Source organism: Sciurus vulgaris (assembly GCF_902686455.1).
Source record: "Sciurus vulgaris genome assembly, contig: HiC_scaffold_135_arrow_ctg1, whole genome shotgun sequence".
Lineage (NCBI taxonomy): Eukaryota > Metazoa > Chordata > Mammalia > Rodentia > Sciuridae > Sciurus > Sciurus vulgaris.
In genome coordinates, this window is record NW_027632918.1 from 1,425,194 (window position 1) to 1,452,116 (window position 26,923).

General features: G+C 38.4%; 1 pseudogene across 1 annotated transcript; it reads left to right on the forward strand.

The window, feature by feature from the left end:
• The first annotated feature begins 18,457 nt into the window (after positions 1-18,457).
• On the forward strand, positions 18,458-20,138 carry LOC306652155 (COP9 signalosome complex subunit 3-like; annotated as a pseudogene). Its single transcript has one exon. The product of its transcript is annotated as a COP9 signalosome complex subunit 3-like (transcript).
• Positions 20,139-26,923: the final 6,785 nt, after the last annotated feature.

Genomic DNA, 26,923 nt, shown 5'->3' on the forward strand with positions numbered 1-26,923 from the left:
TTTAGTATTAAGTCCAACATATCTAGTTTTTCTTCTGTTGTTTATGCATTTGGGTATTACAGGTAAGAAGCCATTGCTTAGTCTAAGGTCTTGAAGATTTGCAACTACATTTTGTTCTAAGAGTTTTAGCTCTTACATCTAGCTCTTTGATCCATTTTGATTTAATTTTTTATATGATATGGAGTTTGGGAGTCCAGCTTTGTTCTTTTGCTTATGGATATCCAATTGTCTCAGCACCATTTGCTGAAAAGACTATTCACTATTATTTCACCCAGTGATGTGTCTTGGCATTTTTGTTTAAAATCAATGGACTGTGGATGTGTGGGCTGGCTTCTGTACTCAGTTACACTACATTGATCTATGTGTCTGTCCTCAGTGCCAGCACCACATAGATTCATTGTTGTAGCTTTGAGGTAAGTGTGGGTTGTCTTAAGTTTGTCCTTATTTAAGATTATTTTGTTTCCTTTAAATGTCCATTTGAATTTTCAGATGAGTGTCAATTTTTGTTAAAAAGGCAGTTGGAAATTTGTTAGAGGTGGCATTGAATTCGTTGATCGATTCGAGAAGTATTTTCATTTTTAACAATATTAGCTGTTCCAAACTCTGAACATGGGTTTTCTTTCCATTTATTTGTGTCTTTAATATCTTTGGGCAATGTTTTATCATTTTTTACATGCATGTTTTGTCTTTTGTTAAGTGTATTCCTAGGTATTTTATTCATTTTGGTGCTACTTTAAGTATAATTTTTCCTTAATTTCATTTTTAAATTGTTCTCTGCTAGTGACAGAAGTGTAATTGCTTTTATGTATTATTTGCTTTTAAACTGTGAAATTGTTTTTTTCTTTATAGTTTGAAATCTCACTTGTCAAAATCCTTGTAATTAAAATTAATTATTTTATATTGAATTTACTTTTGATATTGATTCAAGATTTTATTTTGATATTGTGCATACTAAAAAAATGTTTCAGTTTGATTTTTGCACAGTACAATTTAAAAATCCATATCTAAATTTATAAGTGCTAAAATTTCTATCTTTTTTTCCTTAAATTCAACAAATTCACACTCATGATGCCTAAAATATTTTGAAAATTTAACCTTTGTCCCTTGCAGTGGTTTAATAATTCATTATAAATTTCTAAATAAGAATTATAAGAAAAACATGTAGGTAGGACTAATAGAACATTGTAGCAAGTAAGGCAAGTACCAAATGACTTGAAAGTTCTAACAACTACATAAGCGATAGGCAATGGTAAATCAGTGTTGCCACCAAAACGCTGTACTCCACATAGCCCATGCAGTGCATGATATGGGCCCCTGAAATTTCTAGTTTTGAAAAATAGTTCTCAGAAGTTCTGCAATAGAAATTCCTTTCATTGTATGTCCTGCAGAACACATCCTTTACCGTGTATCCACATTTAACTGGGAACAAATTGACGCTATAATTTTTAAGTTAATTTTATCAGTTATTGGGTATTGTCATTACATAGTTTCCAAAATGTATGGCTGTATTTCAATGTTTCAACAATTGGTAGATTGCTTTGAAACATACTGACTAAACACAATTTTTGAATTTGCTGGGGGATGCGGAATACCTCTAGGTGGGACTGAGGAGTAACATCCTTGCTTTTGATGGAAAGTTTGTTTGTTTGTTTGTTTGTTTGTTTGTTTTACCCCTGAGACTTTCTGAGACTGTCAGTGGACTCCGGATGTGGCTGCCTGCAGAGTAGCACAAATATGCTCACATGCTTCCAGCTCAGCAGCACCACTTACAAGGGTGTGTCCACATGGGGCAAGGAGGGATATGAAGTTGTGAGAAGCACCTCCATTTTCTACCCATGCCACATACTCCTTATAATGACCCACTTCTTTATGTAATGGTAGGACATTCAAGGTTTTAATTTATATGACTTTTGATAAATCATGTCTTTAACATGTGCTCTATTTATCAATAGGCATGCTGTTTTAAAATCTATGAAGATCCACTTCTGGATACAATTTTAATATGAAAATGATAGTATTTTCCGCATTTTAACAATGAGTTTACTTATTATAATTGGAATACCTGGCATTTTCTCAAACGAGAGTCACACATTGGAATCACCTATAAAGTTAAAATTTTAAAAATACACACATACCCAATTCACCAGAGTAGATAAACTGGATTAGAATCTCAGGGTGGGAAATGGAAGAACATGGACACTTTTAATGATTCAAAGATTACAGATGCTTTCATTTCCTATCTATGATGAAAAGTCCGTACTATAAAGGAATGGTAAAAGCAAACAAAAATTCCGTAGTACATGTCCAAAGTTGACAGAAAAGTACATTTCAATAGTGACCTTTTCTCTATACCTGAAAATAGACTAGATTTTGTTTTCACCATAATTAAGCTTTACTTCCAAATAAAATATCAACCTATCACAGCAGTATCATGTTATGGTACTGCTTTTAAGTGCTGTTTGTTCCTATGACCTAGCCCAAAAATATAAGGAGTAAGAAAATGAAAAGTTCGTTGGTCATCCTGATAAGTCATCTGTTTCTACTGCTATCAATCATTACAAGTTTGTGTCCTGAACGCTGACTGCTTGTAGAAACAGGGAAGTTAGTGGGGTGAGACGTTCCTTAGGAGGATTTATCTTGACATTTTACTCCAGTGGAGCATGTGTTACCATCACCTAGAGGGCTTGTTAAAACAGACTGCTGACCCACCTGAGTTTCTTAAATTATTAATTTGGGATTGGAGGATAGAAGCTGCAGGTCCAAAAGTTTCAGGAGCTGTTGGTACTGCTAATTCAGGGACTGTAATTTGAGAACCTTTGCTTTACTCTCTAGGCATACATTTGAGTAGACAGATTTAAGTTGCCAGGAATAAAATGCCTTATTATACCATCTTAGGAGGAACCATGGAAGACATTTTATGCAATAATTTAATAGATACATTTTTATGAACTAATTTGTATTTAGATTATAAGAACCTTATTGCTAGGATTTAGGAAATTAATTTTTTTTCCCACCTACCTCAGCCACAAATAATTACACCTCTCCCTAAGCTGCACATTGTTTTCTTCCTTTGAATAAATAAAAAATTACACAGAACTTTATATAATTCAGTGGAGAAAAAATAAAAGAAAACAATATCAAAACAGAAACTGTGACATGAATGGAAATCCATTAATTTAGTTCAATGTCCTGAAGAAAAGAAATGAAAAATTCAAACTAACAATAGAAACTAACCCAAATTACTGCCAAGTCTACTATATCTCTCTTTTTTAAATTATTGTTTAGGCTTTCCTTTTTAATATTTTTTGTAAACAAATGGGATACATGTTGTTTCTTTGTTTGTACATGGAGTAAAGAAATACCATTTTTGTAATCATAAATTTAAATAGGGTAATGTTGCTTGATTCATTCTGTTATTTCTTCCTTTTCCCCCACCCCCCACCCCTCTTTTCCCTCTATACAGTTCTTCCTTCTTCCATTCTCGCCACCCTCCTTAACCTTAACCCTAAACCTATCCCTAACCCTAACACTAACCCGTCCCACACCCCATTATGTATCATTATCTGCTTATCAGCAAGATCATTCTTCCTTTGGTTTTTTGAGATTGGCTTATCTCACTTAGCATGATATTTTCCAATTTCATCCATTTGCTGCAAATGCCATAATCTTATCATTCCTTATGGCTGAGTAATATTCCATTGTATATATATACCATAGTTTCTTTATCCATTCATCAATTGAAGGATAGCTAGGCTGGTTCCACAATCTGGATATTGTGAATTGAGCAGCTATGAACACTGATGTGGCTGTATATCTGTAGTATGCTGATTTTAATTCCTTTGGGTATAGGCCAAGGAGTGGGATAGCTGGGTCAAATGGTGGTTCCATTCCAAGCTTTCTGAGGAATCTCCATACAGCTTTCCAGAGTGGCTGCACTAATTTGCAGCCCCACCAGTAATGTATGACTGTACCTTTTTCCCCACATCCTCACCAACACCTATTGTTGCTTGTGTTCTTGATAATTGCCATTCTAATTAGGGTGAGATGGAATCTTAGAGTAGTTTTGATTGATTTGCATTTTTCTTATTACTAGAGATGTTGAACATTTTTTCATATATCTGTTGATTGCTTGTAGATCTTCTTCTGTGAAGTGTCTGTTCATTTCCTTAGCCCATTTGTTGATTGGATTATTTGTATTCTTGGTGTAGTGTTTTTTGAATTCTATATATATTCTGGAAATTAGTGCTCTATCTGAAGTATGAGTGGCAAAGATTTCCTCCCACTCTATAAGCTCCCTCTTCACATTACTGATAGTTTCCTTTGCTGAGAGAAAGCTTTGTAGTTTGAATCTATCCCAGTTGTTGATTCTTGCTTTTATTTCTTGTGCTATGGGAATCCTGTTAAGGAAGTCTGATCCTAGGCAGACATGTTGAAGATTCAGACCTACTATTTCTTCTATAAGATGAAGGGTCTCTGGTCTGATTCCAAGGTCCTTGATCCATTGTGATTTGAGTTTTGTGAAGGGTGAGAGATCGGAATTTAATTTCATTCTGTTACATATGGATTTCCAGTTTTCCCAGCACCATTTGTTGAAGAGGCTGTCTTTTCTCCATTGCATATTTTTGGCCCCTTTGTCTAATATGAGAAAATGGTATTTATTTGGGTTTGTGTCCATGTCCTCTATTCTGTACCATTGATCAACCTGTCTATTTTGGTACCAATACCATGCCGTTTTTGTTACTATTGCTTTGTAGTAGAGTTGAATATCTGGTATTGCGATACCACCTGCTTCACTCTTTCTGCTAAGGATTGTTTTAGCTATTCTGGGTTTCTTATTCTTTCAGATGAATTTCATAATTGCTTGCTCTATTTCTGTAAGGTACGTTATTGGGATTTTAATTGGAATTGCACTGAATCTGTATAGCACTTTTGGTAGTATGGCCATTTTGACAATATTAATTCTGCCTATCCAAAACATGGGAGATCTTTCCATCTTCTAAGATTTTCTTTAATTTCTTTCTTTAGTGTTCTGTAGTTCTCATTGTAGAGGTTGTTCACCTCTTTTGTGAGATTGATTCCCAAGTATTTTTTTTTTTTGAGGCTATTGTGAATGGGGTAGTTTTCCTAACTTCTCTTTCTGAAGGTTCATCACTTATGTATAAAAATATATTGGAGTTATGAGCATTGATCTTGTAACCTGCTACTTTACTGAATTCACTTATGAGTTCTAAAAGTTTTCTGGTGGAATTTCCATGTTCCTCTAAATATATAATCATGTCATCAGTGAACAGGGATAGTTTGAGTTCTTCTTTTCCTATTCATATCCCTTTGATTTCTCTGGTTTTTCTAATTGCTCTGGCTAGAGTCTCAAGGACTATGTTGAATAGAAGTGGTGAAAGAGGTCATCCCTGCCTTTTTCCAGATTTTAGGGGGAATGCTTTCAGTTTTTCACCATTTAGAATGATATTGGCCATGGGCTTAGTGTAGATGGCCTTCACAATGTTAAGGAATGTTTCCACTATCCCTATTTTTCCTAGTGTTTTGAGCATGAAGGGATGCTGTATTTTATCGAATGCTTTTCTGCATCTATCGAAATAATCATGTGATTCTTAACTTTAAGTCTGTTGATATGGTGAATGACGTTTATTGATTTCCGGATGTTGAACCAACCTTGCATCCCTGGGATAAAACCCACTTGATCATGGTGCACTATCTTCTTAATATATTTTTGTATGCAATTTGATAAAATTTTGTTGAGAATTTTTGCATCGATGTTCCTTAAGGATATTGGTCTAAAATTTTCTTTCCTCGATGTGTCTCTGTCTGGTTTAGGTATCAGGGTGATATTGGCTTCATAGAATGAGTTTGGGAGGGTCCCCTCCTCTTCTATTTCTGGCTTATTTCTGGCTTATGTGATATCTGGCTTATTTCATTTAGCATAATGTACTCCATTTCCATCCATTTATTGGCAAATTCAGCTTAATTTAAAGAATCCTACTCAAAACAATATGAAATTTTAAAATTCTATCACCTGGATTTTAATTCTACATTTGCAAGGAATGCATTTTAGTTATGATCCCACCTTTGGCCTTTAGTTCACTGAACATATTAAGTTTTGCAGTCTGTCCCCAGACTTTACCTCCTTTAGGAAAATAGCTTTCTACCTCCTTCTACAAATGGATTGTGATATGGTTTCATCTTTTTTCCAAATTTACAATTTGTGAGATAGGATTTGCACATCAGGGATTAGGACTTTACATAGATGTCCCAAATAATGACAAGAAAGAGAGATTAGAGGGAAAGCAATTTCTCAGCATAGCAATTTTATTGTTTACATGATCTTAAAGTTCTGCACCTCCTTAGGTCCCCTGTTCCTCTTTTTGCTCTTCTCATATCCCATCTTGTTTTCCCACCATGACAAAGGAAATGAAGAGTCTGGCAGCTTATGAAATCATAAAGCTGGATTAGATAGTGTTTTTAGGTTCCTATTATTGGCCCTAAACCATTGTTACAAAAGCAAAAGACCCCAACTCTTTGACTCAAACTCAAATTGCCATCAGCAAGGTATTAGAATGAATCTTATTTATTATGACCAAGGAAATAAGTAATGCCAATGGACTGCCTTTCATCCAAATTAGACTAACCAAATCAATTCAAATCATTTGAATACATTATATGCAATTACATATAAACCTGCCTTGTAAATAACTACTTACCTGCTTGTCCTGAGCAATGTAATGCTTTATGCTAAACCAACAGTTTCAAAATTTATAGAATCAACTGGCAAAATATTTTAATATGTTGTTACATATTTTATATTTAATTCATTCAGTGAACATTAATTGAGGACCTACTACATTCTGGGAACACAAAGATGAATAATATATGGTTCTGACCCTCAAAGCTCTTACCTAGTAAGGGGAAAAGACATATAGACATGCGGGTCTTAATGAGCATTTCATCTCAGGAAAATTAATGCTGTGGGTTTCTGCCGGATTAAGGCTGAGGCAGGATGGTGATCAAGATATGGAACAAATTTCTAGAGGATGGCAAAAGATGAAGTTTGAGAGGGACTGCATGAAAAATCCTACCCAATGCCTTCCAACGACCTTATTTAGTAAAAGCAGGTTCTAGATTAAGCAAAACATTAATGAGTGTGGTGGGCTTGTGTAGAAATGGTGAACACTGTCCCAAATTCAAATAGAAATGGCTCTCTTATTATGTGGAAAGGTGAGTTACCTGTGATCCCATTCAATCTGTTCTTGTGTATAACTATGTCAAGTACATTAAAAGCATATTTGCAGAGGAAGCACTAGCAAAGGGGAAAATATTACATCCTCTGAGTTACGTGTCAGTCCCTAAGGCAGCCCATCAGCTTAGGTAAGATGTTCATTGCTTTACCGAGCAAGAGGTTGGCCTAACACACATTTAGCTGAGCACATATGTCAAAGATACGCCTGGTTCCACTTATGATTTCCTTAAACAATGGCACAAACCTCTGGCTATCTGGGCTTAGTGTGGACTATCTGAAATCACAGCACATAGAGAGGTTGGTGGAGTAGAAACTAATAGGTTTACATGGGGATTGAATTTTTGGTCTCAAGAACATCAAGTCCTCATCAGCTGATAGTAGAGTCAGTGAAAGAATTATCTTCCCAGTTTTAGTTTTTCAATTCTTTTCAAAAGTACAACCCCAGCACACATACTAATTGACTTAAGTGCTAATCTTGGGACCTTCTTCAGACCTTTGAGAGAAGAGGTCTGGAAAGAGCCAATCTGTCACATGTATGGCCAGGTTAACCCCAGATGTCTTTGAAACAGGGCCAAGAAAAATTTGAGAAGTTGTTTTGAGCATTTTTTTTAAAAAGTCACACAAAACCCAAATTCTGTTCTTTCTGAGTCAGTCACATTTACCTTTTTTTGCATCACTTATTTCCATTTTCAGCCCTACTCCCCATCTTGCATTTTCCAGAATGTTTTGCAACAATGAGTCTTACTCTTTGCTGATGATTTTGAGTAAGTAAAATTCACTGTGTGAACTGAGGTTTTGTTGTTGTGGTTGCTTACAAAGTTGCATTAAGAACTTTCAAAGTTTTATCCAGTTCCAAGTAATAGCATTTGGGCATGTGACCAGTTTGGAAAAGAGGCTTTGCTGAGTTCTGATGTGACAATTTGCAATGCCCATGCACAGGCTGAGGCAATCATGCTGGATTGAGAAGTTCTCTATATGCTCTTCATTTTGTATGTAGGTTTTAATCACTTATTCTTGCAACTGGACAAGTATCTGACCACATGAAGTTCCATGAATACTAAAGAACAAATGCCTCAAATATGTGTATAATTGATGCAAGTGACTCCTCTGTGAATACAATATTTACACATATAGCGACTTTATGTTAGACCAGGTGGTATTTATGGAAGCCAACAGAGGCTCTTGTACAGTCGAAGCCCTGATGGAGCCCTGCTTTCTGAAGCTGGTGGAATTTTCTCCAGCATTCTCCCACTCTGTGCCCAACCTCAGCTCTCACATGTCTCCTCCCTTTAGGGCTGCAGGCTTACTCTGTCTACCTTTTAGAGAATAACTGATATATTATTCCTTGTTAAGATATTATTTAATAAGGTGGGTTCCTCTCATGGGCATTAAAGCTTTAATAAAGGAAACTTACAGACTGAAAAGACTTAACAGCTCAGAGACGGATTCTCCCATGATAGATTTTTTTGACACCACTGCAGACTTGGAGGGGTGAAGGGAGAAACTCAGGCTAAATCACTTTTATTCATGTTACTCTACACCATTTATCTGGGAAAAACTGTTCAGCAGAGGAGGCTTACCTTTGTATTCACAGCTTCTACTTTCTCCATCATCTGGACTCTTAGTATCCTATTGTTTCTTCCACCTGCCTGCAAGTCCAAGTTCACTGAAATTTAAATGTGCAAGTACCCAGAAGCAGGAGTTCTCTGTCCCATAGGTGTCTCCATTATGGTCTTGCCGACAAAGCTAGATGAGTTCATTCAATCCACATGGGGAGCCTACTTATTTGAAACATACCTGAAGTCTCTCAGAGCCCAAGTATGCCATGTCACCAACAGCTCCCTATGGAAATGGAATCATTCACACAGTATCTCACAGTTCTTCTGGGTCCCCTGGACAAGTGCTGGAGATCTTCTCTACAGCTCTATCTGCCTTCTCCTTCTCCCAGTGTAAACTTCAGTTATCCCAATTATTTTTTTATAAGTTCAACGACATTTTTAATAGATTTCTAGCCAGAGTTAAATACATGGTGACACTGACCCCAATGCCAGCCCTTCTTTACTTCTATCACTCCATGCTTGCAACAGGAAATGACATCACATTGGTCCGGGACTTGATGTAGACTTGCATTTTGTCATGCAAGGTCAGGTTAGAATATTCTTTTAATAACTTCTATATGCTGAAAGTTTAACTGCAAAGAAAAGATATGTATAGGTTATAGGATTTATTTGCTATATTGAGGATGCAGATGAATGATATATTCATCATTCCTTCATTTTTTGACTTTACACTTATTTCTATGCATATTTCCAGTTTATTATTTATTAACTGAGCTATTGTTCCCCCTTATCTCTCTCCTCCTTTCTCATGTTCTCTGTTGGACCATTTTCTTGCTGCCTGAATACTTTGTTTTCAACATATACTCGGAATTATTAGCACGGATGTTAGACCACTTCTCACCCTCACACAGCCCTAGAAACTGATTGCAGGGTAAAATACTTCTAATGGCCATTCTACTCCATCCCCTGCCATCAAACCACTACTCTGCCCACGAGCAGCTGCTATCATCATTTCAAATTTGAATAGAAACTTCGATTCTTCAAGAAAGCCTTCTGTGACCTCCCTTTGTCCCTTTGTTTGTGTTCTTGTAACTTGTTGTAATGTCTCTCTTTATACAATTCATGGTTGGTAATTATATATTTGGGCAGTGATTTGATAGATGTGTGCCCCTTCCATGGCACTGTGAGCCCAGGGAGGACAGAGGAGTGTGTTTCACTTGCCAATGCCTCACTGCCTCTTGGTTCATTCCTGGTTTATAATAGGCATTGGTAAGGGCTCATTCACACTTGTCATTACTAATACTAACTTTCATGATCAGGTTTGTCTTTATTATAAAACCCAACCTGGCTATAGGTAAGGGATGAATAGATTTATCCTTTCCTCCCTTCGTTCATTCATAGACTCCATACAGTTGTGAAACAACAAATATATATTGCATGACAATTGTGTTTAAGCCCCCTTTAAGCAAACAGTCAAAGCCCTGCCCATTGAAGGAACTTGTTCTTTAGAGGAGAGAAGGCAATAGGTGTGTGATTCTAATTCAAAGCAGAAACAGTTATGTCCCCAAGAAAGCTGGAGGTCACTTACTGCCTGGAAGACTGGAAAGCTCCACAGAGGCAGCCTGTGGCCAAGACTTGAAGGTTATGTAGAACTTGAGCAGGTGAAAGATCATTGGAAAAGAAATATTATTCTAAGAGAGAAAAAAGTGAGATCCTAGATGGCTATGTGCATGGAGAGGAAAGAGCCAATATCTTAGCAACCTTGAAAGGGAGATGGTGCTGAAACTGTACTGAAAGTAGGTTCAAGAAGAGCTAGGAGGCAAGTTGCAGAAGTCTAGATTTTTTTCTCTTAGACGGCACAATCAATGGAGGCCTGAGAGAATGTGAGCTCACTTGAACTACACATTTGAAGATTCACTTGGCATCCCTGTGTCTCAAGGTTGTCTTCTCTGTCAATCTTTTTTGGAGATGACTATCACAGACATTTGCGTCCTTATTTCTTAGTGCCCAAGAGAACGGATCTCTGACCCCTGCTGCCTTGGTCTGGGGTCAGCTGTCCACTTTCCCTGATACTCATTACCTGCAGTTTGAAACTTGGCTTAACATTTTCCTGGTCACTATTAACACTTGATCTTGTTCTCTTTAAATCAAGGGACAGCTTCTAACACATCTTTTGAGCCAGGTCCTCTGACTTCTATTTTCAGATGAGGAGAATGAGGCTTGTAAGAGGCAAAACTGATTTTCAAACCCACCTGTTTTCTGTCATAAATTCACTAACTCTTTCAACTTTAGAAAGAATAAGTAAGTACAGATCAAACCCCAACAGTTAAAACCTACTGAGTCCTCTTCATGTATACACACACAGTTCTAAGTGCTTTTATATGCATTGAATCACTTGGTGACCACAAACATTTTGTGAGGGAGTTACTGTTGTCACCACTCTTTCACAGGTAAGGAAACTGTGGTAAGATAATTGAAATAATGTGCTTCTTCATGCAGTCATTAAGCAGAAGAGTCCATAGGATGGAAACTATACTCGAGCCTGAGTTTTACCACTGAGCTACTGCTTCCTAAGTTAAGGGAGATCCATATGTGAATCCACCTATTCATGGTACCACACACAGTAAGTTCTCAAGGAATGTTGTCCAACAAATACAAATTTTTAAAAAATAAAAGAAATAAAAATATAAAAGTAAAAAAAAATGATGTCATTCAAATGTTAGTTCCATTTTTTAACTCAGCTAATGCTGTGTGCACTGATGTTATTGCCTGTGATTTGTTCATGAGTTGCTCCAACACAGGTGATCATTCCTTGATTAACAACTCTACTGCTGGGCACTTAATGTCTGATCCCTCACCCTCTGCAACCCAGGGTTCTATATTCACTTCCCATGCTGGTCTTTCCAGTCACATCCAGCCTTCTTGTTCTAGTTAATCACAAATGGCACTTGCTTTTCTGTACTTACAGCAGTGTGGTCTTTGAAATAGGTTCACATAATGATTGTCAAGAGAATGAACCTATTATAAATTTGTAACTCCTCTATAAGCATTGCATAGGTTTCCAAAGACTATCAGGAAAAATCTTTTGGAGTGGCAAGCAATTCACTAAAACTCATAGAAAGAAATTGAACTTAAAATGGGAAAACTAATCAGTGTTGTGTATCTTCTGTGTTAGGGCAGGCACTACACATTACAAACGTGTGTTCTTTAGGAGCCAGGAAAATTAAGTGAAAAATTGTCCTTCCATTTTACAGAAGAGAAATTAAACTCACTCAGAAAAGTGAAGTTACCCATGTTCACAACCAGAGAGTAATAGAACTAGAGGACAAATATACATATGTCTGCCTTTGAAGCTCATCCATTTGGTTAACAAATATTTATGAAGTGCCTACTATGAGTCAAGCATGTGGTTAGGTACTGAGGATGGCCATAGGCCTACCTGTAAAGAGTGCACAAAGCAGCTAGAGCACAAAACTATATAAATGATAACATCAAGTATGATAAAGTCTGAGATGGAGGAAATACAATTAACATGTTCCTTCTTTGTATTCCAAAAGTGGCAAAAAATGCAAACTTCAATGGTTTGTTTTAGAAATGCATATATCACATTTAATGAAGCAATTATGTCCTTCCTTCCATCTTTTTTTTTTTTACTAGAAATTACTTAGGAGTTTATTTGAACAACTGAGGGTTTTAGTATTATGTAAAGTACCATATCTACTGTTCGAAACTTTGAAAATATGAACAGGTATGGTTTTAGGCAAGTAGAAGCTTAGACAGAACTAGCAGTAGTAATTTGCAATATATAAGTTAGCAAATTCTAGAAAAGCTATGAGAGGGTCAGTTTCAGTATGCTAACCCTCCCTTTTTGTGAATGGTCAAGAAAGCCTGGCTAGCAGGGGATGATGCTTTGGGGATGGCAGTGGCAGGCTGTGGGTGGGAGAGGACTTTGTGCCCTGGTCTTGTTTACAATTTGTCTGAGGCTTCTTGAGCTCAGCTCAGCCAGATGGACTCTTCCTCTCAAATATCAGACCTGATCTTTTCAAATAAAACAGTACAAAGCACATTAAAAGCTTTGATCCAACTGTTTACTTTGCATTTGTGTGTGTTGGGGGAAATGGGGACAAAAGAAGGATTTATTAGGCCTTGCTGTGGGTGGCCAATCAACCACTGAGCATGCTAGGGAAAAACTGGGAGCGCTCTGTGCTGACACGGACTGGACACTCATCAGCACCAGGTACCCCAAGCTCTTGCTGACTTGGTGGACTTGCTCCGAGGGCCTCTTTCTACATTTTCAATCTTCTGGTCCATCAAGAAGTTCCTGAGATGGGAACCCTTCACTGTGTAGTCCTTTCCTCTGCCTCAGGGAAGGTGGAAATCAGATACCTTTCCTTAAGAATCTCCTGGAAAGGAGTTGCTCTTTGGGTGATGTTATATTCCCTTTCCATAAGCAAGTCATACTTCCAAAGCACTTGACACAGGGGTACTTACTTGAGCTGCATCCTTCTGAAACCAGTGGTTATACATACTTAGTTTCTTTATTCTCTCTCTCTCATACACACCCTCACACACAGACACACATATATTATACAGGCATTTCTACTGCACATATGAGAAAATTGAATATTTTGATTACGAGAAGAAAGAATATTTAACTGACTCCTACTGTATACCAGACATTTTCAACAGATGATCTCATGAAGTCTCTCACTCCCATGAAGTACTAAAATCTTTACATTTTAGAAATGACAGATACTGAAGTTCAGAGAGGTTAAAAACTCTCTGGGTCATGTACAATAAGTATTGATATTTATTATCATATTATTAAAGGGATAGAACTAAGATTCTAACTCAAGTGTCTTGGTTTGCTCTTCTCCTGTGCTCCTGGCCTGAAATTGCAAGGCTGAGTCCCTGACAGGACATTTGTCCTCCAAACTTCTAGCTCAATGTTCTTGTGCTCAAACAAATATCCAATGAAAAGGGACCATTGCTCTCAAAAACTCCTTTATGTCTGTGTTTTCTTTTTTATTTTTTTTCAGTAGATACAGACAACATTTCCAAGTAAAACTGCAAAAAAAAAGTTTTGAGATCAAGTTAATGAGAGGAAATTACATAGGCAGAATATACAACATTCTGAATGGGGATTCAGGAAACTTCTTATGCTTAGGAATGGGGATACAGCAAAATAGAGCTGCAGTTCTCCTTTACCTCAACAGAAAAGCAACTCTACTTAGTAAATACAGAGGAAGGAGTCTGTAGAATTGAGGAGTGTTAACATAAAACTGTCCTCTTATTTTTCAGTTCGAAGTCTCTTTTCTCTCTCCACCTCACCCAGCCCTTCCCCCAGATAAAACTATTGCACATTAAGCCTTTGGTCTCTGGATAGTTCAGGGATGGGCACTAGAGAGGAAAGGAATTTAGAAATTCCAGCACAAACACAATAATTAAGTTTCATAAATTGTAGTGTTGAATGGAATTAAATACCTCTTTTTAAAAAAAAACAGTTCCTTTCTAGGTTTTAAAGAGAAAAGAGGCATTTTGGAAAACAAAGATAAATCATAATTGTTGCATGTTTATCAAATAATATTTAAAAACATCTAGTTGGTGCATGTGTAAGAGAGGGAAAGAGAGAGGCAAGGAGAGAGAGAGGGAGAGACTAGGTAGTGTAATTTTAATTGTTTGTAATCTAACTTGCCTTTTTGTTCCTTTTTCTTCCTTTCTTTCTTTTCTTTTTTTTTTTGTATCAGTTAATCTGTTAGTTACATTTTCAGCTTTTCTTTGCTTCTGTTTTCATTTTCAGATGAAAAAATGCTAGGCACACAGTGCTGCTGTCTGGTTGCCATGGTGACCACAGCCTATTATCCTGCCTTGTCATTCATCAAGAAAGAATTACACTTGACAGAGGCAGAGGAAAATGCCCACAGTCTGCAACATAGAAGAAAAAAAGCTTTTCTTGTCTTCTATGTATGTAAAGGGGCTTTAATGCCTGTTTAGCTACATGTTTTATTTAGCATTATTTATTACTTGTAACGACAATAATTAATAATTACTTGTAACAAAAATACATCCCCTCCCCCCAAAGTATTTAACTTGCAATTTGTCCGTTTGCTTTGCTCTCCCATTTCAGACCTATACCTATTGTCACGCCCCCACCCTCTGCCACCACAAACACTGCGTTTGCTCCAGTAATAGAAACAGTCAAAGGATAATGTTCGCCACAGAGAATGATCAGTGCAAAGATAGCTAAACAAGCCAGTTTTTTTCCTAAAATGGTGTTTTATAATCAACAGTTCTGGTGTCTGGTTATTCCTAAAGTTAATGAATGTGATACTTAATCAATGAATAACTGAATCTAACTTTTGATTAAATTATTTCTCCAAGAGTGTAATGTCTATGAAATATAGTGTCAGCAAACTAGCACAAAACTACAGAGATCTTTCCATTAGATAATTGAATATAAGATCATGGCTGCTTTTTACAAATTTGGATCCATCCCAAATTCATTGTTCTTCAAAGGCAGGAAAAGGTAATTACTTGTTAACCGACTATTCCTCATTACAGTCATTTGATTAACTCAAATTATTTCCAAAAATAAATGGTTTAATAACTTTTGTATGTTTAAACACCTAGGCTTTTGTTTATTTATTTTTTTTAAAGTCTGATATTTCCCACCTCATTATTCAACTGTTAAAATGTCTGTATCCAGCGGGCCATTTTAAACAAGTTTGATGATGGTTTTTGCCTTGCTCTCTTGGAATTGTTTGATTTCCTTGTTAAGTTCAAGAATGCAGTTGTAAAATAGACTCTATTTTAAGTTGAGAACCTCTGAGAGTGGCCTTTGAATACCTGTTTGATCTTTTGTCTCTGTGATCAGAAAGAGGATGGACAATGCCAACACTCCATCTTGAGTTGCTAAAATATCAGCATTTAACATAACTGGTGCTTGTTGCAACTCAGCCAAGCCAACTTGTGTTTATGTGTGCAACTAGGATGAGGAGCAATGAACTTCTGAAGTTCAAGTTCTGTTTTGTCTGAAGACAATTTTCCTGCTAGATTAAACTTAACCAGCACACATGGAAACATGAAAGTCCAATCCCCTCATGGCAAGTGAAATGGAGAGTTGGATGAGTCTCTGGTCAGTTTTGGTTTTGAGATGGTTCATATTCTAACCTTCCTACTACTTCCTGAATTATCTGGATAATTTTGGCAAGAGGAGGTTTGGGGGTGGAGAGGGATAATTCTAAGAGAATTAAATAATTATAGCTGTCAGGAAATCTGTCCTGAATTTTTATACATTCCTGCGTAATAACTCAAAATCTCTTGATCTCCCCTGCATCTAAGGTAAGTCCATTAATGCATACCTCACAGCATCCTTTAGAGGCCCTGGCTGTTTAAAACTATAGAAACTATGGGATGTTTTTTATTTAATTTCAACACTTGGGAGAGCAAAAAAGAAACAACATAAAAGGGAGCTGACATGTCAAATTTAGAATTGTGGCTATTTCTTTTCTGGTTCTAAACTTCTACTTTAATATTACAGCAACACCACTGTTCATTTCCTGTTAAACTTCAAACCTCCCTTTTGATTTTCAAATGTCCCTTAGGCTAATGTTTTCACTGAAGAATGAAATGAACAGGCAGAAACAATTAAGTGAGCGGATACAGTGAAAATGAACAGCACCCTGCGCTTTCACAGAACTGGAAGTGTATGAAGGAATTCCGCTTGGAATCTGATCCTACAGCAGAAGGGCTTTTGCTTCTTGTCATTTTTCTCTTGCCCACCTCCAAAGCACACCACTTCCCCTTCATGGAGGAAAAGAATCTAGGCACACAAAGAAACTTGTAAATGCTCACAGGCCTGGGAAATATTTTCTCTGCTGTCACTAGTACAGGATAATCTCCAAGAAAGAAAATCCACCTAGATATTTTCAACAGCAAATGTCTCCCAAAGCCTGTTAAATGTTCACATATGTCTTTGTGAAATTTATAATATGGATTGTTTACATAGTCCTGATTAAGGGCATGAACATCAGGTCAGTTTAAGGATGGAAAGTTATAAAATCATATGGAACTGTAACCTACAAGGAAAAGTGCAGGTTTTGAAAAAATCTTAATAATCTATGACTCTTTATATAAAAGGATACTTCAATAGCCAAAGCAAGCTGTTAAAGAGCCTTCGAAGTTCTATCAGAAATTAACAAGGAAATCATTAACTCTACCCCAAACAAATCTGCCATCACATGTTTATAGCATTTTTGTCACTCTGTGAAAGCTGTATCTTCCTTATTAGTATAACACTGAGAGATTTTACATGGCAGGAGCTTGGTTTTCCTATTTTGGGACTTACTTTGTCAAGAGTATGCTATGATACACAAGAGACTGATTATAATCTATCAAAGTAAAGGTGCTGAGAATGAAGTACCACTGACTCTATTTTCGAAGAATCTGTATTACCTGATATACAATCTCTGCGACAGATTTAAAATCGGGTTTTTTTTTTTTTAAATTCAAACTTTATTTCTAAAGATCATGTGCAATGAGGAGTTGTGATACACTGGTGGAGCAGAAAACACTAAATTAAACCTTGTGTATGTCGTTGGTGTGGTAAAACAACATTTCTGCTGTGAAGATGGGAGGCATCCATAAGATGACTGTTTTTTATTGAATCCATCCCTGTGTATTTTCCCAGTAAAACACCTCTCATAAACTAGGGTCTTTGTATTTTTGTTGTTGTTGTTATGGGATTATGTTTTTAAATACCAGTATAGTAGTTTTACTGTGCAATAATGAAGATTTGAAGACAGCTGTTAGTAAACATAAAACAAGCTATATAATGGCATTACAATGGATTTTTATTTGAGATTCCAGGATGAGGTAAATTTGTTGCCCTACCAAATGACTGGCTTCATGGAAATTGACTTCACATAATAGGGAATATTTCCCTAGAAAAGAAGGCAATTTATATTAGTTAAAAGACCAAACACTGACACACTTCCTCTTTGTTATTTTTTGAAAAACAAACTAAAACAAGTAAAAAACACCTATGTGGTGTTTAGACTTGAGAGCAATTCAGTAACCATTGTTCCAGGTGTTATAATAGTAGTCTAGAAACAGATTAAAAATGAATTCTTAGCTGTCCATGGGAGGCTTAGTGAAACAAGATATTCCACTATTTAGATTGACATCACTTGATCATCTTGTCTTCCCAACACAAAAAAGATAAATCAAAAATATCTGTTCCAACACGGAATTCATTTTTTGATCACAGTGCTATATTTGTTCAATGTCAAAATGACCTTACAGAGAGAAAAAAATGGACAAGGATGGCAGTAGGGAAGGTATAATTAAATGTATGAAAGAATCTATTGAGATGGTTATCACTAACCCTCAGAAACTGTCACCAGGACAATATGGGATTCTCTTTTGCCATAGGTCCACAGTGATGCCCCAAAAGATCCTCCCAGAACCTGTGAATGAGATCTCATTTGGAAAGAAGTTCTTGGCAAATATAATTAAGTGATAGATCTGAAGAAGATCCTCCTTGATAAGATTGTGTCCTAAGTCTAATAATGACTCCTTCTGTGAAGGAAAGATGGAGAGAAGAATCACAGCAGAGAAGGTCGAATAAACATAGAGGCTGCCCTCCTCCCTGAGCGGCCGCCTTTTCCCGCGCCAGCTGCCTCCGATGCTCGGGCTGCCAGCGGGGAAACATGGCGTCCGTCCTGGAACAATTCGTGAACAGTGTCCGACAACTCTCGGCTCAAGGGCAAATGACCCAGCTTTGAGAACTGATCAACAAGAGCGAGGACCTCCTTGCAAAGAACTTATCCCATCTGGACACTGTGCTGGTGGCTCTGGATGTACAGGAACACTCCTTGGGTGTCCTTGCTGTTTTGTGAAGTTTTCTATGCCCAGTGTTCCTGACTTTGAAACATTATTCTCACAGGTTCAGCTTTTCATCAGTACTTGTAATGGGGAGCACATTCGATATGCAACAGACACTTTTGCTGGGCTTTGCCATCAGCTAACAAATGCTCTTGTGGAAAGAAAACAGCCCCTGTGAGGAATTGGCATCCTTAAGCAAGCCATAGACAAGATGCAGATGAATGCAAACCAGCTGACCTCAATACATGCTGATCTCTGCCAGCATTGTTTGCTGGCAAAATGCTTTAAACCTGCCCTTCCATATCTTGATGTGGACATGATGGATATCTGTAAAGAGAATGGAGCTTATGATGCAAAACACTTTTTATGTTACTATTATTATGGAGGGATGATCTATACTGGACTGAAGAACTTTGAGAGAGCACTGTACTTTTATGAACAGGTAATCATCTCTACTTGTCCCTAAGGTGGTTTTGAAGTTGTGTGATTATAAAGAAGTACACCCTTTGGAGTGGGTTGGTGACTGGGCCTCAAGAGTTTCAGGGGAAGGTCATTCCAAAGACTCTTCCTCTGGGCATATAAACAGTGGTGACTTTCTCAAACATAAGATGAAGAGCAGTGTAAAAAGAGCACTAATCTAGGCTTTATCACTTTATCACTTGCCCCTGTCAGCTTTGGGGCAAGTTACAGTATATCTTACCTTTAAAGCTTCCTTTGCCTACAGGAAACAGATTGAAATGCTTTCTTGTTCTAAAACTATGTATGGTATTTTTTTGTTTGTTATGGTTCACAATCCAAAGAGCATTAAGGAGGAGTACACAGTGAAACGTCCTTCCCACCCTTGTCTGTGTCCGTGTAATGGCCACTGGTCTGTGCCATTGAGACGTTACAAAGTTTGGTAGAATATTTTGAAGGTTTACTCAAGGTCTGATAAAGATACGCAACATTGATTAATACCAGTGTTCTAAGATAAATTAGATTAAGCCTTCAAAGAGCTCAAAATTTAGTTTGTTATCTTTAAAAGTTCCAAAAGAAGGATGTATTTTTGAAAAAAAATCACATCATACAGCTTCATACAAAGCAAAAAGTAGAGTTGGTTTCCTCTCCTCATACAGTTCCTTTGACTGACTAGCTTACTTGTCCCAACCAGTGTAAAATCTAAATGGAGTCTAGTATCTCACAACTAAAACAGTATTATAGTGGGAATTGTTGTACGTGTCCTCATGCATTTAAATGAGTGTTTCTGTGGAACAAACTTGAGAGGACTTTATGGGCTTAGTGGTGCCAGTTCTGAATTGGAAGATTTGGGCTAATTTGGTTATGATAGTTGTCATGCTTCTTAGCCTTCATAAAACCAACTGAAATGGAAAGGCAGCCACAGAATGGGACAAAATCTTTGCAAATCACATTTCTGGTAAGGGTTTTATATCCAGACCTATCGCAACTCAACAATAAAAAGACTAAAATTTAAAAGAAAAAAAAAAAAACATAGAGGCGGAGACCAGAGTGAAAAGTCTACAAACCAAGGTTTGCCAGCAACTACCAGAAGCTGGAAGAGACACATGGATATTCTGTCTTCCCCTGCCACCACCTTGATTTTGGACTTCAGACCTCCAGAGCAGTGTTTAGAATACACCTCTGTTTTTTTTAAAGTCATCAATTTGTGACTATTTGTTACAGAAGCCCTAGGAAACTAGGTAAAGATTAATTCAACAACTAAGGTGAAAAAGAGAATATTAGCAGACAGAATGCAAGGGAGGATAGAACTACCTAGGTATTAGAAGGTCATGCATGAAACAGGACCTCATGACCAACCAAAATTCAGGGGCAAATTTCTGCCAGAACACTCCCTCTTTCCTTCTTGTTTCTCTGTCTCTCAAGGAAACTGTCTTTTCTCACCTGGCAAGTGACATTGTTGCTAATATCTCCTGAATTTTCCATTTCATGACTTTAATTATCTCAGAAAGACTAGTTCACTTTTATATTTCCATCTTTTGTGGAAGGATTCTACATTCCTAACTTGGGTCATGCCTAATCAAGAACTAATCAACTTTACTAAGTGGCCAAGATCTTACAAAATATGTCAGCTCCCAGGAAACCATGGGCCAGTGAAAGTACTGGGCACCCAGGTGTCCATCACCCAGGATCTTTTCTGTCTGTAATGCTATAGTTATTTTTCTTAAGGACAATAACGTGGCATTTGCAAAGACATTTGTTCTGCGGACAAGATCTGACAGTGAGTCTGAGCTCTGCCATTTATGAGAGGTGTGACATTAGCAGGTCACTTGACCTTGCTCAGCTTCCTTTTCTATCATTGAATAGTGAAGATAGATCATTGCTTGATAAGTACCCTACATCCAGAAGGATCTCAGTAATGTTTGTTAATAATGATCACAGATGCATAGGACTTAAACGGACCTTATAGACAGACAAGGTTAATCATTTCATTTTCACAGATAAGATTTCAGAATTTAAGTTGGTGAGAAAACCAGGGCAAGAATTTAGGTTACTTAACTACCAGATTAGTACTTCTTTGTTATTTTATAGGATCTGTCCCCATTCCTGTGGATATAAAATAAGGTCTCATATGAAAAGTGTTATTCAACTAAAGAAAAAGTACTTCCCTTAGAACAGACATTGAAATTAGGCATTAGTTTAGTAACATAGTGACGGAGATATCAAAAAAGAAGGTCCAAAAAAGTTTGTGGGGAGCTAAGATGAGGGACCCAGCTGAGTGTCTGAACAATTTTCCTGGCCAGAAAACAATTATTTTAAGACAGCAATCAAACAGAAAAAAGACAAAGAAGGTAGGCTCTGAATGAACCCTCCATTTTCAAGGCATATTGTTTATATCTACCTACCCTGTGGCTTTTTTCCTCTTGTAGGTTTACTGTAACAACATTTTGAAAGAGTCCACTGCCGTAGTGTTGTAATGAAATCAAAAGAAAGATTTTGCCTCCTTTGGATCAAGGTTGGGACAAATAACAACTACCACTATGTCTTGTGACTACATTTCAGCTTGATTTTTTAAAATATTTTTAGTGGATGGACACAATACCATTATTTTATTTATTTTCATTTGGTGCTGAGGATGAGACCCAGTGCCTCATGCATTTGAGGCAAGCACTCCACTGCTGAGCCCCAGCCCCCCATCAACTTGTTTTTTAACTTTATAACAACTTTATACTTGATGATTATGTTTTAAAGTTTTTAATAAGAGTGACTATGCTTTCAGTTTGCTCTGGAACAGAAAGATCCAGTTTCTTCAGAATCAATGAAACCTGTACATACTCTTAGAGTTGTGTGTTCAAATGTATATTAGCACCACACCACTGTTAATATGTGACATTTACAAAGAAGTGTGCTTTTCAAAATACCCATTCTGTTAGAAATACTGCTTTAAAAGACATCTCTGAGCACAAGAATGCTACCTGTATCCACTGTTTCCGATACAGTCACTATCTGTAAGACTAGTTCACAGACTTCTTTAATATGGTAATTTTTGAATGCAGCACAGGTGTTTGTCACTTGAAAGTGGTGGGACATGCACATTGACACAAAGGCCATACTCCATCATGCAGTTAGTTTAGGTGTCCCTGTATATCCAACAAAGTAGGAAGAAGTCAGTCTCGGAACAGGATCTTTAAATTCCAACTCCAAAGTGTTGTCACAACAAACATTGGGCCAGAATTTCCACCACTATTTGATGCAGTCTGAAACCCACTTTTGCTTTGGTTATTCATCTTCTTTCTCAGTGTCCCTTGCTATGTGTGTCCCATGGAGGTCTGTGCTGCAGTAGTGCTCTTATCAGAGCCCTTCAGATAACTTTCAGTCCTCAGATCTACAATTTCTCAGTGCTCAGATTTTGTAAATACAATAGCATAATCATTTTATTTTTAAGAAACTTTGTCTCTTGCAATGGCCTTCGTGTAACGTGTACCATTTTATTTTTGCCAAAGAATCTGTTTATATGTGCAGCCCTGAAGGTGCTTATGTGCCTCTGAAATGCTGGGAAGTAGAAGGGAGCGCTACACATTCATCCAGTCATCCAATTCCTTCAACAAGTGTTCCCTGAGTCCCTGTGTGTTTTGGGTCATGTTCTAGCTACTAGGGATATATCAATGCACAAAGCAGACAAAGTTAATAAAGTTAGATAGTTAGATAAAGTTGGTAGCAACAACAAAAACCCAATAGATGTAATAGATAAGGTATGGGGAAAGAAACAAAGAACAGAGTAAGCGTGATCAGGAGTGTTAGCAGCAAGAGAAGTGCAGACTGCAACTTCAAAGAGAACGGGTAAAGGGAATCTCATTGACAAAACTTTTAAGCAAAGACTTTAGGTCTAGGAGGGAGTTATATGTAAACAGAGAAAGAGCATTCCAGGGAGCTGGAACAGCCACTGCAAAGCATGAAGGAGAGTGAACACTTTGCTGGTGGTGGTGGGCACGGAAATACCCACCAGGACCATGTGCTAATTCCCAGAATCTGTTAATATGTTGCCTTACATGACAAGAGGGACTTGGCACGTGTGATGAAGTTAAGGATCTTGAACTAGGGAAATTATCCTAGATTATTCACATAGGCCCAAAGTAACCACAAGTGTCCTTGTATGTGAGATGGAGTTCAGAGAATCAAAGAAGGGCATCATTACCCTATGTATATGTATGATTACATGAATGGTATGAATCTACATCATACACAACCATGGAAAAGAAATGATGTACTCCATTTGTGTACAATGAATCAAAATGCAGTCTGTAAAAAAATAAAAAAATAAGTAAATTATTTTTAAAAAAGCATAATGAAAGCAGAAATGTTGTGATTGCTGCCTTTGAAGATGAAAAGACAAGAACCCAAGAACTCAGGTAGCTTTTGTGCTGGTCAAAGTAAGGAACCAGATTTTCCACTAGATATCTAGACAGAGGACAGTCATATTGAACCTTGATTTTACCCATTGAGGTCATTTCAGTTTTCTTCATATGGATATACAATAATAGCTTTATGTTTCCATTTTCTGGTGGTGCTCATCATGATTGTTTCCAAATGGGACTATCATGCTGAAAACTACTATGAATGTTTTTGTACATATCTGTTTGTGTACACATTTTCATTTCCTTTGGGTAAATACTTAGAAGTGAAATTGTTGACTCACAGAGAAGGTATATATTTAACTGTGTGGAAAATGGTCACACTAATTTCAAAAGAAGTTGTGTCATTTTATTCTTCCACTAATAATACAGGAGAGCTTCAGTTGTTCCACCACCCAGAGACCTTTAATGTGGTTGGTCTTTCAGTCATTCTACTGATACACAGTGGTATCTCACTTTGACATTATTTTGCATTTTCAGATGGCTAGTGATATTGAGTACTTTCCATGTGCCAACTGGCCATTCATACAGTTTTCTGTGAAGTGCTTTATACTTCACAAAGAATGAATTTAGAAGAATACATTCTTCTAAAAGGTTTAGAATTACAGAGGTTATAATCCATACCAAATTAACTGTTGCGAATGGTGTGAGGTATGGATTTGGGTTTCTCCCTTTCTCCATTAGAGATAGTGAATTCCTCCAGTACTATTTTTTAAATTTTTATTTTATTTTTTTTTATTTTTACAGACTGCATTTTGATTCATTGTACACAAATGGGGTACATCATTTCTTTTCCATGGTTGTGCATGATGTAGTTTTATTCCATTCATGTAATCATACATGTACATAGGGTAATGATGTCTGTCTCATTCCACCATTTTTCATTGCCCCCTCCCTCTCATTTCCCTCTACATAATCTAAAGTTCCTGGTGGATGGTGAAGCTGGAGCAGTAGGTGAAGAACTTCCCGCAGGCACTGCACTCGTAGGGCCTGTCTTCACTGTGTACCTTCTGGTGCTGGACGAGGTTATATCTGCGTGTGCAGGCTTTCCCACACTTGCTGCACTCAAAAAGTCCTTCCCTCCTGAGGCCCCTCTGGTCCTAAACGAGCGCGTCTGTGTGGCCAGCGGCTTTCTTGCAGTCTCCCCAGGGGTGGTGACGTTTTCCATCGTGAAAGGTCGCCCCACACCTGTCACTGGTGTTTGGTTTCTCCCCTGTGCGAGTGGCCTGTTGATGGGGAAATCCCGTGCTGAGCAGAAAGCCCTTCCCAACCTCCTTGCAAGTAAAAGGCTTCCCTGACACATGGGTCATGCAGCTCTTTATAAATGAGGCTCTGTCCATGTCACCTCCAAAGGGCACCTCTTTAATGTGCTGCCTCTGATGCTCTAGAAGATCTGCAGCGAAGTGGAACTGTCCTCCACGTGTGCGTGGCTTCTGCCCGTGATGTGTTCTGTGGTGCTGCGCCAGCTGCAGAGTGTTTCTCAACACCAGGCCACACATTTCACAGGGGCAGGCATTCTGGGACAAGACTCTTCTTTGAGAGTCATGACATGTGGCAATCCTACAGAAACTCTGGGTTCAGAAGGTACCATCTCACGCTCTACTCCATGCAGACCACCCAGTGAGGACCTGAGTGCCAAGTTCTCCAGCATCACATCGAGGTACAGGTGTCTCTGAGCCTCATCGAGAAGGTCCCACTCCTCCCAGGAGAAGTAAGTACACAGCCACGTCTTCAAAGGTCACACTGCGCAGGTTCCACAAGGTCTGGCGCAGCCGTGGGCACCTGGGGAAGGGGCGGCCGCGGACGGCCTTGACCTCGGCTGCGCGCCTCCCGCACGGGCTTCCCGGTCTCCCCGCCCCGCCCAGGGCCTGGCCACTAACCTCCGCTGACTGCTGGCCCGGTGCTCCGGTGCCCCGGGCCTGGGTGCGACCTCCGCCCCGCCGCGCGACCTCGGGCGGGCTGCATCCCTGGCGCGGCGGCGGACCCGCGCTTCCTCCACCCACCAGCCTCGGGCCGGCTTTCCACGCCCGCCCGCGCGGCGCCTCGGTTCGGGACGCCCCCGCCCAGAGCCCCGGCCCCGGGCGCCACTCCGGGCGCGGGTCTAGGCCAAGCCTGTGCCTTGCAGGACGGCGAGGACCCCGCGTCCCCGCGCCCTCTGCCCGCCACGCCCGCCCGGACCAGGGCCCAGGACGCGGCTCACCCCGGCCGGGTCCCGCGGCGCGGCCGCCTCCATCGGACTCTCCCGGCGCGGCACCCGGGCGGCGACCCGGCGCCGCGGCCCTCGGCCGGCGTCTTGGGCCGCGGCGCCCCGACCCGCGGGCCCACCTCCCGCGCCTCCTCGCGCGTCGCTCGGGCTCCAGCGTCGCACACAGGACTGACAGAACCACCCCGGGGGCCGCCGGAGAGGTCGCCATGAAGGCGCCGGACGGTTCTTTGTTATTTATTTCTAATTCTGTTGTTATCAGAAAATATACTCCAAACGATTTTGATTCCTTTAAATTTATTGAGTTATCTTATGGCCCAGTTTATCTTATGGAATATTTTATGGTAAATTGAAAAGAACGTGGTTTCTCCATTTAGAAAAAGTATTTTACACTTAAGGGATTAGGTAGTGTTAGTTGATAGGATGATTCAAATTTTCTGTATGTCTACTGATTCGTTTTGTTTATTGATTTCATGTCTAGTTGTTCTAGCCACTGAAATCCCCAACCGTAATTGCTTATTTATTTGTTTCTCTCTGTTCTACTTTTTGCTTCATGAATTTTAATGCTATGTGCTAAATGCATACCCTTTTATTATTGTTGTATCTTCTTTATAATTTGACATTTCCATTATTATAAAATATCTTTATCTCTGGTAAATCTATTTTTCCTGAACTCTGCTTTGTCTAATATCAGAATAGCCACTCCATCATTCTATGGCTTGTGTTTTCAAGGTATATAACCCCCATTTAAAATTTTTCACCTAAATGTGTCTTTACAGTATATGGGAGTCTATGCAAACAGCAAATATTGGATCTTTCCTTCTAATAATTTCTGAAATCTTCACCTTTTAATGAAATATTTGGTTCATTTACATTCAATGTATTTACTGAAATGATTAAAGACATCCATGTTGTTTGTTTTCTATTTTTCCATCTGTATTTTGTTCATAATAATTTTCAATTGAATTTTTTTATTATTCCATTTCATATCTTCTATTGAATTATATATTCCTCACTTTATTTTTTAATGGTTGTTATAGGACTTAAATGGATTTTTAATTTATCATAGTCTACCTTGAACTAATATCAGGATATTTTCCACTGGGTGTAGGACTTTATGTTGACTATCATTGCTTCTAGATCTTAAACATTATCC